Consider the following 16,194-nt stretch of genomic DNA (forward strand, 5'->3'; position numbering starts at 1 on the left):
CCACTGAAGCCTGCAGTTGTTTTTATTTGAAATTATTCCTAGAAATTTCTAAATCAATCCATTTTGTTCAAAGATAAAGTTTCCTGTTTTGATTAAGATCATTTGGAATTTATTTTGATAATAGTGTAATAGTGAATGGTGCTACTTAGAAGTAAATTCTTAAAGGAAAATAATCAAAGAAAAATATTCAAGTTTGTTGTGATTGTCACTGGGTTTTGAGTAGTTGAAAAAGAGAGGAGTAAGGGAGAGCAGAGACAAATGATAAAGTAGACTCATGGGAACCACAAAGCCATGCTTTAACTCCATAATGTAAAAAGGAACTAAACAAGAAGCTAAAGTCTGTGGGTCTGGGTTTGGTCTGTGCCTCAAAAAGAGAAAGAAACTGGTATAGAAGAAAATGACAGTTGACACTTTAAAATGTATCAGACTATTTATTTTCAAATTTGTAAATATGAGTGTGCTATTTTAAGCTATTCTTCCTGCTCAGTTAAGTCAAAACAGAAACTTAACAGTATTCTCAATTCACTTTCTCAGTGTCCCTGATGATAGTTTTGTTTTCTGAAATTATACTGTTCCTCTCTAATTTGCCTGATGGTAGAAATATTTTGTAGCTTATTTTTAACTATTCCATCACTAGGCAATTCTACCAAGGTATAATTTGAAAGCAAAGTAATTGTAGCACTTTGCCTGTGATCATTTTATATTTTTCTTTTCTTTGTCATATTTTCTATTTCTATCTTTATTGCCCATCTATATCCCTTTCTCCCTCCCTGTTCTTCCGTTCTTCCTTTCCTCCCTCTCCCTCCTCTCTCTGATTTCTCTACCTTAATTTTTACAGTGAAAATAAAATAATTTATGAGACATTAGAGGCAAAACAAGCAGCTTGTTTTTCAGGAGGATGTAAAAGGGAAAGACAATAGGGCTAGCAATCACCCATTACATTATGTGAGAGCAACTAATCACAATTGTTTTTTTCACTAGTAGCAAATGTAGCCACAATTGTAGAGAATATGGTACACTTAAAAAGAATACCTTTAAAAAGAGTTGTGCTTTTATTGGTTGAGTTGAAAAGACAAAGTATTAGATTCTTTAGTGGTAATTCTCTAAGGAAAGAGGAAATTCTGCTTTTTAAACATTGAAAATATCTCTGATATTAAGCTATTTTAGAAAACTACAATTGAACCCTTTATCTAAAGATTAGTCTGTAACACATTCGGAAACATCATAGGATAGTCCACATGGACTCCTTGATGGTGGAACACATAGTAAATGGAGCCTGGATCCTGAGTTTACTATTTGGAGAAGAGTCACCCAGGAGAACCACTGAGCAAGAACATCCTCATGAGACTCAGTGTGAGCAAAAAAGAAATCTTTGTTGCAGTGAGGCTCTGAGAATTCAAAGTTTGTTAAAGCAGTTAGCCTACCTACCCTGAATAACATAGATCCAAATCTTGGAAATCACAATTAAAATTGACTGTTGCAAAGTCAATTTTAAAAATTCTGCTTTTCAGAATTTATCCTTAGAAGAAAATGGTATAGGTGTACTACTCAATGATTTCCTAAACTCTGTAGCAGAATTATTATAGCATGAAATTTAAAACAATCTAAATGTTCAACAATATGCATTGCTTAAAACAGTTAAGGTACATTTGTAGAATAAAATATGCAGATATTAAAAATGGCAAGTGAAAATATTTACACACACTTTACCAAGTTTAGGATATTTAATGTCTTCAAATTACATCTATGCATAGAAAAATTATTAGAAATATATATCCATAAAAATGTTGACTGATTACTGTAGGCAGTAGGTTTAGGCATAATTTTTATCTTTGTTATTTTCTGAATTTTTCAGTATTAAAAATTATAGATATGCACACATATAAATTATATCTGCAGTCAGACGTATTGATGTTATTTTTAAACAGTCTCACAGAAAACAACCAGGTGAACTTCAAGGTTTGACAGACCGCTACTCTAGTCTGGCTAGGGAAATGGCCATCTGGAGTCACAGTCCAAGAAATTGCCCTGAAGTGTAGTTGAGCTTTTGGCCCCATCCTACCTGCCCCAGTGCTCCTCTCATCTCTTAAAAGCCTGTACTGACTCAGTCTGAGAATTTGCTACTGATATTTACAAACAGTGGAGCAGTAAATTTAGAGACATGATCAGATATTTCTCTGGCAGAAGCATTTTCTTGAAACTAATCCTGCTTATGGGGCAAAGTAGACTAGTGGAGAAAAGCTCAGAAGTCATTTTTCATGCATTTTTGAATAAGATTAAGATTAATAAGAATAAGATTAGTAAGAATAAGATTTAGTAATCTTATTTTTGTAGTGTTTTTGATCCAACATGATAATGCTAATGAACTTTGAATCTCAAAGGGAAACAGAAAATAGACATTCCTTTTAAATGTTTATTTTCTCAATTTAATACTAGATCAACAAAAGGAATTTTCAAACATTTATCATCAGCATCATCTTTAAGTCTTTCCACAGCCTTCAAAAATTGGGCCTTTGCAGTTTAGATACTCTAGAAAATAAAATTGAAAGTTGACCAAAATGTCTCGATATTCCCAAATTGTGTACATGGTATTTAACATATTTAGAGTTTTGTCTCTCTCTATATTCTTGTACTTTGATTTTATTTTAAAATTGATCTTTATCTGATTTTAGTTCTTTGAGTAATAGGCTTTTTGCTTGCCATTCTCCTTTGACTTGTCAGAGCTTTATAAAAGTGGTAATCCAGAAACAAAAGTCAGGGAAATCATACACTGTAACATTTCAATGAAGGATTTAGGTAATCCCCTTTCATAAATATTCAGAAATTCTGACAGTGAAAGAAGAGTCACTGTAGGCTGAATTTCACCAATAAGGCATCTTTATAAGAATTATAACTTGGCTATATTTGAGTCTGGTCTATCCTTAACACGTATCATGGTATGATTATACAATGGAAGATACTTCATTCAGGAATCCCATTATGAGAAACATTCCAAAGAACTGTATTCTTTAAAGCATTAGAGTTTTATTTTTTAAAAATCATTCATTGTTTAAATCTAACCTCTGTAATTATTGCAGAGAAAGTTTCTGTAGTCTATCATATACATGGAAATGGAATGCCCCACCTGATGTCTTGGTGGCCTGATGTTTTCAGACAGGATTGCAGGAAGAAGATTTAATAGATTTTTTCTCAGCAGTCTCATCGTCATCTTGTGTGTAGCTCATGATTCATTAAAATAAATTGGGTGTTTTACTGGGTACCAATTGTTTTAAAGCATTGAAATGAAATTGTACAAATACATGTACTGTCTAAATATATACACTTTTAAATCTTTTTACTCTTAGAGTTAAAAATATCTCATGTCCAGAAATATTCATGTCTCAGATATTTTAAATTTTGAATTCATTCCTAATGAAATTGAATGAAAAATTCCCTCCATGCTGCCTTACATAAAAAACAAACAAACAAACAAAAAACTTTTATTGATTATTTCACTGGAAACAGTGCAGCCGACTCTAACCCCTGTGGCTTTTTTTTTTTTTTTTTTTTTTCTTGGGGGGAGGCTTTTTATCAGAACAAAATGAGCCATTGAGTCGTGAGTATAAACAGTGGTTCTTGTCGAGGCACCAAAATGAATGTACTAACAGAGCTGGGACTAGAATTCCAAGAAAATATAACTACAAGTAAGTTTAAAGTAATGGTGTCACTTTGAGGGTCAAACTGAGTGAGTTATGCGGACACACAGGGCAAATGAATAATTTGGCACTTCACCCGACTGATATTCTTTGAATATGAATATATATTAGCAGACAGGCTGAACACTGAGAAGGGTAGGAGCAGAGGAGTTCAGAAATCAGTCTCTCTAATGAGCAGAGCAATTTAGCTTTTGTTCTCCACTCAAGGAACAAACATCCTGTATAAGGCATTTTAAAATAAGAGAAATGTTTCTTAGAGGGACCCCTCTTTAGAAAGCATTTTGCAAACTATAAAGTAATCATTTCCCACTTGAACATGACGCTGGAGGTCACACTTCCCATGATTTATGCTTCACAATTATTAATTTAAGAATGTGATTTAGCACCTACTTGTTTCAGGTACCATGTTTGGCTGGGGCTGCAAAGGTAAGCAAGCAGCTTATCACAGCATTTTCCCCAATTATTTGCAGTTCTCTCTGAGAGGAGTCTGGAAAATGCAATTTGCTACAGCTCCCAGCATTTTCAGTCATGTTGCTGTGGCCTCATTGACATTTTCATGCCCAGGTGCTAGCTCTGCTGGCCTGTGATTCCTTATTCTGGCTGTTAGCATACAACATCCCTACAGACAGAATTAGCTTGACCTTCAAAAGGTAATTTACATATTTCTTCCTTGCCAACCTCATTTTCATAACAACATAGGAATGAAGCACCATCCTTGTGTTTTACTAACAACTTGAAGCTGGCCTAGCAAAGTTCCGTGATATCAGATGGTTAGGATAGTGTCCAGGGTTCAGGAGGTCCAGAGATCAGAGCTCCTCTGGGTGACTGGTGTGGACAGCTTGTATGAGATATGAGGACTTGCCAGTATTCACTGCATCCTCTCTTTCCAGAAGGCATAGAAAGACAGAGGCAATTTTGTGCAGGCCACTGTTTAACTCTCCAGTTGTAGGCTGCTCTTTTGATACCACCTCTGTTACTGGGGAAAGACAATGGGTTTATAGATTCAAAATCTGTAACTTACTGAAACTCAGGAATAATAAAACAAACAGATCAATAAAAAGCCCAAAGCCTATTTCACACTTGTATTTCAGAGTTCAGAGCAGATAAACAATGGTTTACATAACAGGTGTTTTAAAAGTGGTAGAAATGCCTTTTACTGTATCATGTTGATTTTTTCATGGTATATAATACCAACTAACATAGTTTGCTGAGGTTGAACCAATTCCTGAGGTTTCTCAAGCCATTCTTTACTGCACAAATACATTGTTTTGTGTTTTGTGATTTCAAGTACACTTTTCCATGTACTATCTTAACCTTAAAGCAAAGTTTAGTTTACTCCATTTGAGTCATATAATAATTTATTTTCTATTGCCTTGACTGAATGGAACAATCATAAAATAAGGTTTAAAATCTGAGGTACAAAAACTATCTTCAGTCTATAGAAGGAGGCCAGTTTTTTTAAAAAAACATTAGTTTATCTGTACTTGGCTTCCTTGAAGAGAACAAAAAATCCAGCATACCTATAAACTAGCAAAACTGGAATTTCTTCCTACTTGACAAAGTAAATCAAAGTGTTTTTAAGCCCCAGGGAGCTATGTTATGTGTATATTTTTAGCTGAAACACACCCCAGTATTGGTCATTAATAAAAAAGGAACAGAACACTAATGTTACAGTAGAGCAGTCTACACATGCCTTACTTTCTGACTTGCACTTGTCTCTCAGGCAATGCCTGTCTTTCCTCTCTTTCCTAACTGCAACCAAAGATCCGTGTTTTCTAATTTGACATTCTTTTTTCCTGATTTCACATTCACTACTACATTTAGCTTGAACCAAGAGGTTAAATACAAATGTAAATATTTAGAGATTAGGCTGGGCCACAGAATCAGGAATGTAAATTATCAACCAAATGACAACTGCTAATTGAAGTTTCAAAGAAATTGTGACTTTAACAGCTAGCTAGCTAATAACTATACTTATCTAAACATGCCTCAGGTTTTTTTTTGTTGTATATAAACAGGATGGGGACAATGGAAAACAAGTTTGTTTATTTGTTTTTTAATGTAGCAGTTATTTTTTCAATCCCTTTGTTCTTCTGTGTATTGTGATATTCTGCCTCCCAAATTCTGGAAGCAAGTACACTGATTTGATAGGAATGACTTTCATGCAAACAGATGGAGTAATTAAAATAATAAATAAAAATATTCAGTAAAATTTCCATGCAGAAGCACCATGCCTTCTGTGAGACTTCAATGATAGATTAGTGGATATTATTAATATCATTGAAACTAGGAAATCTCATCAATATCAAAATAATTTTTTTGCTCTAAAATAAGAAAAAAAGCTACTTTGGAGTTTGGGGGTTTGTAGCTAATGAATTTTAAATTTTAACTATTTACATATATGTATATGTATGTCTGTATGTCTTTGTGTGTGTGCATATATATATACATATATACACACGCCAGATACATGACCTCTGAAAATAAATAAAGCAGCCAAATGATCCTTATATCCTCCTGGTGTGATGCCATAGATACCAAAGTGCAGTGCAGCTGGTAAGAATGCTTCTGTGTTCAGCAGATATCACTGCTGCATATTCACTTATGAACAGAGGAAGCTCTTGCAGCCCCAGAGACTGCAAGACCAAAAGGTCAGGCTTACCCTGTATGCATATTCTGTTAGGTTGATATATGTGTATGCATATGTATGTGTGTCTCATATTATTGACTCAAATTGTTTAAAGTTAAATCATTCCATGCACTTAGCACAGTGCTATATACCCAGTATGGCAAGACCAAGTAAATACCAATTAAGGTTGATGAGATGGACAAATACCAAGAGATGACTGACTGCTTTCATGATGTAGAAAATGATATAATCTGCGCATTGATATTTCTGCAAATAGACATCTGGGGGGAAAACGTATAGTTCTGTGAATATCTACACATAGTAGCTCAAGTTAGAATTGGTATTGTAAGATGTCAAATGGTAGGCAGTTCATTTTCAAATTTCACAATTAAAGTACAATTCCTCAAAATCACAATAGTCTTATAAAGTGGCATAGACATATAAGAAATAAAAGATATAGTCCTAATTTTGTAATTATTGTGATACTGAGTATTAATGATGTAAACAAAATACAGTTTTTCAAATTGTTTTTATCACAATCTGAGAAATTTCTATGTTTGCATCCCTAATCTAAGGGAAAGAAATGCTCAAACTTTTCAAAGTATATAAAACTCATGTCAAATATATAATGAAGAAAAGATATTAAGAGTGTGAATTCATAGTAAGAGAAATATGTTCTGTGAACAGGAGAATCTTCCTTAGATACCTGGGTACTTATGGATTAGACTTCATTTTCATGCTTGCCTAATACTATTTAAAACATCAGATTTTAAAGACAATGAGATTATATCAATCTCTTTCCATATATACATGTCATTAGCACAATATTTTTGAAAAGCCTTCATACATAATTGCCTGTGAACTGACAACCAATAATATACTGAAAGAATTTTAAATACATTAAGCTTATTTCAGATGTTTCTTCACAAAAAAAAATCATGGGCATATGAGTGAGATGTTTATAACCTACATTTGTAATCATTCTCAGTGTGTTGTATATTTAACATAGTTTAAATGCTAGTTGCACTCAGAAAAATGCAAATCACCATGAAATGACTAAAATATGCATCTGTGCTTAATGATGGAACCCCACTATTTTCACCTGTAAATAATTATCTGCAAGAAACATGGATGAGGCTTGTGTTTTACAATCTGATGTCTTCATGATTCTGTAATCACTTATGCCTCAATCCATATCACTGCAGAGGGAATCATTTCCTAAATGGCCCACAACCTCTGTGTGTGTGTAAAGCCCCTGGCTTAGCTCTGCTAGAAGTTAAGGTTGTACCAATTCGTTTACTATTTTTCATTGCTTTCCATTCAGCTGTGTGAGCAGTTTTATTCTGATGTTTAAAATACCAACCTTCTTAAGATAAAATGTAACTGGGTCCTTTGGAGTGCTTCCTGGTGTGAATCCTTTTTTGTAAAATGGATGTACGTTAATAATAGATATTTTTATAAGGCTACTGCTGGACTCCCACCTTTAGCAAATGTCCAAAAAGAGTTACAGACCTCTAGTGGTAGTTGCCTAAGCTGCGCACTGACCATCCTGGAGACGCAAAGAGAGGTGGGGGATAAATATGCTTATTTATCAGCATTTACTTATTTATAAAATGGCAAAAAAAAAAAAAATATATATATATAGAGAGAGAGAGTCTTAAACCATTGCTACATAAGACCAAGTTGCTGCTGCTCTCCAACTCAGCTTTTAAAACTAACAGAAGCATATATTTTTAGTTTTTTCATTTGCCTCTGCCTGGTAGCTGTGTGAATGTTCTACTGTTTTAACCTCAGAACCATCTCCTAATGCTGCACCAGGATGTCTGATATTTATAATTTAGAATCTCATATTAATAATAATGGCTTGCTGACACTGTTCATGTAACATGCGTTGCTATATTTCCGAAATATAAGTCCTGGAGAACCAGGTGCTGGAGACAGCACCCAATGTGGAGATGACAGATTGCTCTAATACATAACTGACATGCAGTGTAATTTCTAAAAAAATCTAATCTTATGCTGCATGTGAAACGAGTATACAGGAGTTACCCAAAGGGCAGACCAAAAAAAAAAAAAAAAAAACCCGGAAAAAAAAAAATCTTAGGAAACATTTTTTGCAGCATTTTCCCCAAGCAACAGGAAGGAGAAGAAGCTATCATCCTGTCATGAAATATAGATCTAAAACAAGCAGTAGCTGTGGAATGTTGTGAAAATGCAATAGAACGTCAGGTATCTAGAGAGACTGGAGTAACACTTTTGGAATAGTAAACAGATTGGTTAGACAATAACCAACATATAATTGAAGAACGCTCTGAAGGGCCCTCATTTTGCTTGCCTCTGGATTGCACTTTCCCAGTTTACAGAGCATACACTCACCATTGGTCTGTGCTGAGTAGACATGACATCCAGGTAACCTGACTTTGACTTTCTCAAATTTGAGAGTCACCCTAAGGAAATTAATACCAGATAGAATCAAGGAGGAGGATATCAACTCAGCATCTCACTTTCTCTTCTGTTTCTTGTTGTTTTGACACAATAATCTAACACTTGAAAATTTTATTAATTTGCTTTTCATTTTGAAATATTTGAAGCTATATAAACATATAGCATCATTTTTCTATTATAAATATTACATTTGTAAACATTTAAAATAGACACATGGATAGTGCTTAAATGTATATTTTTAAATGCATATTTAGTAATTTGTATTAGTAATACTGCTTAGAATTGAATTTCCAAACATTTTCCAAGGAGAATTTTGGGTTAACAAACATAAGAGGGAGAGGGCAGAGAAGGTAAGAACCAGGCACTATAGGCAGGAACTATTCAACTCACTTATGGATACCATGAATCTGCTTGGTTTCTGAAACCCAAACTTACATTTTAAAAGCTATTTATCTCCCATAACTATCACAGGCTGACACCAGAGGCTGGTGGTGTCACATACATTACCAATAATTGATGAAACTGTGGTAGGACAGAAATGAAATCCATAGACCTCTCAACCTCTTCAGCCACAAGGCCTACAATCTGTTGATGGTTGAGCTTGTATCCTCCCAGCTGTCTCTTTGAAATGAAATTATTTTTGTCAGAAAGTAGAGAGCATTCAGTGTTCATGTGTGGTAGGAGTGGGATGGCTACTGGGAAATATATTCCTATAAAGTACAATTTAATTCCTAACTGAAAAAAAAAAGAGTGAACCAGATAGCTTTGCTAGAGATGATGATGAAGAGACAATGAGTCCTTTTCCAAATACTAAAACAGTTGTTAAAGGCATATACTTTTCCTCAAAACTCAGCTTTAATTTTATTGTTGATTCCTTATCTCTGAAGTGGTCTTTTCATTAATCTTTGGAAAGCCAACTATGAAGCTTAGAGCTAAGCGTCCTTTGGCACCTTAATTCAATTAAAACACATATTGAGCAAATGAGCCTGGCAGGGTGGAGGAGATGGAGAGGCAGCAGCAAAAGTACTGGAAAATACACAAGAAAGAATAAGAATGATTAGTGACCTCATGGGCAGATAGACTTCTGGCAAGAGATAGCAGAATCCTCTTTACATCCAGGTGTGCCAGCTCCTTTCTTGACCAAGCCTGTCTCTGGAACTATTAACCTGGTTTCACTTATGAACTCCTATTCACCTCAATGAAAGTGCTCAAAAGCAAGTTTCAACAGGGAGGCTGTGAGATGAAAGAAACTAAAGATCCTATTCATCCATAAACCATACAAGCAGTTTTGGAATATTTGAGCTTTGTTCACAGCCATTTTCCCCAAAATGATAATAGAAAGAAAACAGGTTCCATCTTTCACAGACATAAAGTTTAGATTACCCTGTTGAGAAGATTAAATATCGTAATGATACCAGTTCTTCCCAGATCAATTTGTATCTTCAAAATGAAATCCCCAAACAAAATCCCAATGGAATTTGTTTTGTGACTTTGGAAAAATAATTCAAAAATACATGTGAAAAAAAATAAACAGTGGGGAACTGTCCAAAAATAATGAAGAATTAAATACTGGAACAAGAAGACTTATTCTATTATAAGAGCCAATAATTAAAAACAGTGTGATACTGGCATAAGAATAAGCTGACAGATCAAGGGAACAGAACAGATAACCCTAAAACAGATCCTGTAATACAGAAAGGCAGAGAATACTGCAAACAACTGATGTTAGTTAATTGGCCACTTGGAGCAAAATAAATGTGTTTTTACCTTTCATCACACTAATAAGATAGATGATGATAAATCGATCGATCGATGATTGATAGATGCATGCATGCATGCATATATACATACAATCTAAGCTAGATTACCAATATTAAATGTTAAAAATAAATAAAAATTGAAAGAAAATTTTGGTGAATACTGAAATAATCTTAGAATATGAGAAAAAATTTAAAGCATCAGAACAATCGAAGAGTTTGGCTCTTAGAACTAGATATTTAAGAATTACATGTTCTTTATTGTCATAAAAAATAAAATATTGCCAACCGATCATTAAGAGAATTTGAATAATCAAGTGAAAATGTATAGCTTGCTGAGGACTGTCAATTAGCCTTAATAAAGAAGTGAAAAGACTGAGCACATGCATGACCCAAAGGATATAACTGTTCTGTGACTGCCATGCTGTAAAATGCTTAGCTAATTTTGAAACAAATGAGAAGCTTAGATTTTAGTTTGTCATTTTCTCAGGGTCATACTCTATAATAATAGTAGGCACCTGAAAGTAAGCAGAGCTTAAAAGCAGGACAGGATATGTTGTTATTTCTTGTTCACCAGGCATTTCTGAATAATGTTCTGAAGTAATTGATAACTGAGTATGTGATCTAGCCTAAATTATTCCATTTTCTACTGACTTTGAAAGTTTAGTTTGGCTGGAAAGAGGTTCAGACTTTATAATTTTGTGTGTTTAAGCCTATAGATTTAACATTTTTGATATTTGAATAAAATTACTTATTTAAAAAATATATAGATCAAGTTACTGTCTTCTTTTTGCAACATTTTTAAAAATGTTTTAAATGAGGGTACTTACTAAGCCTCCTTCCCTAAGAAAAATAGGAAGGAAAGAAGGAAAGGAGGAAAGGAAGGAGGGAGGGAGGAGGGAGGAGAGAAAAATAAAGGAAAAGAAAGGTATTATTTTGATATGATTTTTATGATTATTATAGCAGATATCAAGCATCTAGCCCCGAACCTGGCAGGTACTCAGTGTTAGATATATGATAGCTATTCTTATTATTAATGAAACAACAGACATTTATTAAGCCTCACCTCTCACTCATTACTACTATATTTCACCAATCTAATCAACTTGGGAACGTCTATATAGTATCAAAGCAAGACTGCATTCATACTACTTATTATAATCTTAATTTATGAAATATGATACATGACATGAAAAAATGATTAACCAGAATAAATTAAAATAAATTCAACCTAGGGAAAGTATGTATTATTGGATGTTCTGAAGAGGAAAAAAATTGGATTGTTTTGACTGTTTGGAAATATGTACAAAGCTATGACATGTGACCAAAGGACGGAGGGGAAGGGCCATTCCCATGGAGGAGAAAGGCTTGAGAAGAGGTGAGGGAGTGGTGGAGAGCTCCCTGGGGAAGACCACCACCTCCTGGCACTTGCTGACCTCAAATGTCCTTTAAGTGATCTGCGTTTTATGATATTCCTTCTCAGTTGTTCAAATTGCTTCAACCCTTAATTCCTGCCAAGTGAATAATTTCTACAATATTTTTCTTCACCTTGGTGGATTGGACAATACATAAAGGTCTAAAGGGAATATTGTAATATTAAGGAAAATTATTTTAGAGAATGAATGCAGCCTCTCTGCCACTCATCAACTTGCATAGTTTTCAGCTCTTCTATAGACACCATTATAATCACCAACATTAAAAATGTTTTGCATAAGTACAATTAATGTGACGGTAGGGCAGTTTTTAGTGGAACATCTGGCCTGAAGTACACATAGATATTTGAAAGAATAAGAGTTTAAATACTAGTCTATCAAGGATTGCCTCCTTTTTATAACCCCAAATAGATTCCTGACTTGGTAATTAAACAAAGAAGTATACTTTACCTGATCCTAAATGTTCATTTTCCTTCAATTAAAAACAGAAAACGTTCATCTCAATCTGAGTCAGAGTTGCAGAGTTTCTGAACTACACAGTGGACAATGTATGTGAATGTGCACATGCCTAAGTAAATGTACATGCAGGCCAGAAGAACAGATGGAAAGAACCAGCATTCTTATTTCTGTAATCATGGTTTGGTACAAACATGAAGCTACAGAAGTCTTGTGTGCACAGAATCTTGTTTTGTTGAATAGAGTAGCTCAAACTACTAGTAAGACAAAGATGTAGAAATTAATACAGTGGATTAGCCAGTTCTCATAATATATTCCTTTAAATAATTTGTAATTAAATATCTCCCTATCTTACACCAAGAATTTCTTAATTTTCTTATAGCATTGGTATATACTTACATAAACGTTTTGCCTTTGTTGCTGCGTATAAAGAAGCAACATCACTAATTATAAATTTGTAAAAAGAGACAAAAAATTTCATCATGCCCAGTGAAAGATGTTCTATCTTCAATAGAAAGAAAAAAAAAATTATGTCACATGCACAGTTAGTAATCTAGGTTGGCAATTTAGAGAGACAGTGTGGTCTAGCTGGTAGAACACCAGATGGTAAGGCATGGGACCTGGTGTCTATTCTCAGTTGTATCACTGTTAGAGATTTGGCAAGGATTTCTCCCTGTGTCTGTCTGCTTTTGTCAAAGTGCTCACAATCCCTACTCTCATTTTTCTCCACAGGTATGACATGAAAGTTTGCCCAGAAAGTAGCTCAAGGATTTTAAAAATATATTAATAAATATAAAGGTATTTTAAAGTATTATCTGAAGCTACTACTCGCTCTCTTTGAGCTCCAAATTCTTCCTTACCACAGCAGGTGGATAGCTAGCGTGCTTGTAGTTGTTGACAAGCTTGATCATGGTAACACTAACTCATACTTGAAAATAGTTCTCAAAACTCTTTAGTCATCAAATGTGTCTTGTTCATTTACTTTGCCCCTTTTCTCTACCATTTTCTTAACTTGATTCCTTTTTTACTTACAATACCCTCCTTCAAGAATTCAACCAAGGGAAGGAAGACATCTTTATTTTGCAGTCAGTACTAAACTAAGTTTTGCTAAGTCTGTAGCACTGCATGTGTACAATAGAAATTACAGAGAAAATTTAACATATATTTTCATGGGGAGTATGTAGTTGAATTTGGGAGGTAGATCTAACACACATGAAGTATTTAGATTAATGACCTGGTATCACATATGAAATATGAGAGGAAATCACAGAAACAAAAATTGGCATGGACTAAAAAGACTTGATGAAGTATGTGGAATTTGATCTGGTCAAAGTTATTAGGGTTTGGATCAAAAGAGAGCAGAATGGAGGGCCATTCTAAAAAGACAAATAGCAGAAGTAAATCCAGGAAGGCAGGAATGGGGACACTAGCATGACTGTAGTCAAGAGTCAATACTAAGGTTAGAGAAAAATAGATTGCATATAGATACTCTAGCTCCATTAAAGAATGTGTAATTAAATATGGATAATTTTATATTCATAGGTTTTAAGACAATTACAAGCTTTCGTAAGTTTTGAAAAGAATATTCTCATAAAAGAATCGACTTGGGTAAATTAACCTTGAAATAAATATTATACAGAATGGCTTTGGGGAAGCCTGAACGTAAGGAAACCAAGAGCAGAGAATATGGAGAAGACAGAGAATAATCAGTGAACATTTAAAAAAAAATAAATGACCCTTATAATTAAGAGCTGTTTTCAACAGAATGTGGGTACTTTAAAAAAAAATATACATGCTATGAATTCCAAGGTAGAAAGGATAGCCCACTTCAGGGGGATAATATTTTAGGTAATACTGTAAGAGATTGAATGATCACAAGTATATAGATACCCAAACTGATAAATTTGGTGAAAAATTGTGCTCATTGGCATATTCCAAAGAAGTATTCATCTGACAGTGCCAGGTAATGGTCCAGGGAAGAGCCAGGCATGTGTACAGCCATCAGCATAAAGTAGGAATTTGCAGGGTCACAGCAAAGGAATTTGATGTAAAGTCATTAGGAGTAATGACAGGGAAAAGACTTATGTTTTTCCTTGAGGATGAGTTTCTGAGGAAAGCAAATCAGAATAGAAGAGAATGAGGAAAAGTCTTTTAGTTGAAATTCTCTCAATCTTGCCATAGGATTCCTATTTAAATTGCCACCTTGATTTTACTGAGATTCTTTTAATTTCTTTCAGGCCTTTTTTTTTTTTTTTAACAGGAGATAGAATTTATTTTGTTGAGAATGCTGGCTGAACTGATTGTTTTTTCTTTTTTCTTTTTTCTTTTTTTTGCTGCAAGACCCATTGAATAGAGTTAAAGATGAGAGAAAATTTTAAAAAGGCTTAGTGGTGGCCATTTAGCCATCCATCCAGCCATCTCTTCATGTATTCACTAAGCACGTGTTACAATCTAGAAATATAGTAGTAAACAAGAGAAACATGATCTCATTCTTCCAGAGCTTAAATTATATAAGAACAGTTTTTACAAAAGGTTAAGTGAAGATTGCTATGAGAATATGCCACAGAGATGCTGTGCTATCCCAGGGTTTCAGGAAGGGTTTCATGAGGAAAATATCAATTTTACTAATTATGAGGGAAGGAGACTGAGGACAGAGACATAAATAGTGCATAGAGAGAGACCCGGAATGTATTCTCTGCCAGTTTTAGTATGTCATTTCAGAATTGCTGTTGCTTACACTCCATTAAACACATATCTGTGCATGTACACTAGTTTCTGACTTTGGGGTGTGGGAGGAACACTGCAGGACATCATGGAGAATCAATATGAAATGAGGCAACTTCCCAAAGGACAGAAATTCAGCTACTGCAAAAGCATAGATTCCAGAAAATACAGCAGAGAAGCACTGTGGATGTACAACTCAGGGAAATGTTCACTTAAAGCTTCTGGAGACACAGTGCAAGAAATAGACCTGATGAATAGGGCACTCTGCCTCTGCCTAAGTCCCACATGCCAGATTGGTGAAGCTTTGCCTGGAGGCAGAATGATGATTATCAGTACTTGTTCTAGGCATGTGATAGAAACTGCATTGGCAGAAAACATGGATATTTTGTTTAAGGGATACTATGGCTATACTTTTATTTATTTTAAGGTCATTTTTCTAATCAAAATAATATTTAAAAAGTACAAATGGGATATCATCAGCTATTAATAGAGTCAAGTCAGTATCTATGAAAATGCCTTATTATTTGTGTGTGTGTGTGAGAGAGAGGAATTTTTCATATTTGAGATAATGCTATAAATACTGTTTTAAAACTTCTTGAGTATATTTTGTTAATCATAATTGAGGAAATTAAAAATGTAGTATGTTAACGTCTGTCATTTAAGTCCCTTTGAGAGATAATCTACTTCTATTAGTATAATACTTTGATGAACGATTGGTATAGAATATGAAACCCAGAAAGCATGGGTGTTAACAGGAACTAAGAAATTGTTAGTTTTATGTGTTAAAAAATGAGAAATTATTATTGTCCTGTGCAGTGAAGAGAGAGAATAAAGCAGAATATAGATAAAGATGAGATAAGAGAAAGAACTCTGAGAGGTGATGGGAAATGAGGTCTGTATTAGGAAAATAGCTAAGGGGATTTCCCCAATGATGTGGAGGCTACAGAGCACTGATGCCTGTTGTTTTGTTTGGAGATATTTCACTTGGTTATCTCATTTTCAGTAAAATCTTCCACACTTCAAAGTATCCTGAGAGAGTGATTTTAGTTTTTGGC

Source organism: Pteropus alecto, unplaced genomic scaffold, assembly GCF_000325575.1.
Source record: "Pteropus alecto unplaced genomic scaffold, ASM32557v1 scaffold50, whole genome shotgun sequence".
NCBI lineage: Eukaryota > Metazoa > Chordata > Mammalia > Chiroptera > Pteropodidae > Pteropus > Pteropus alecto.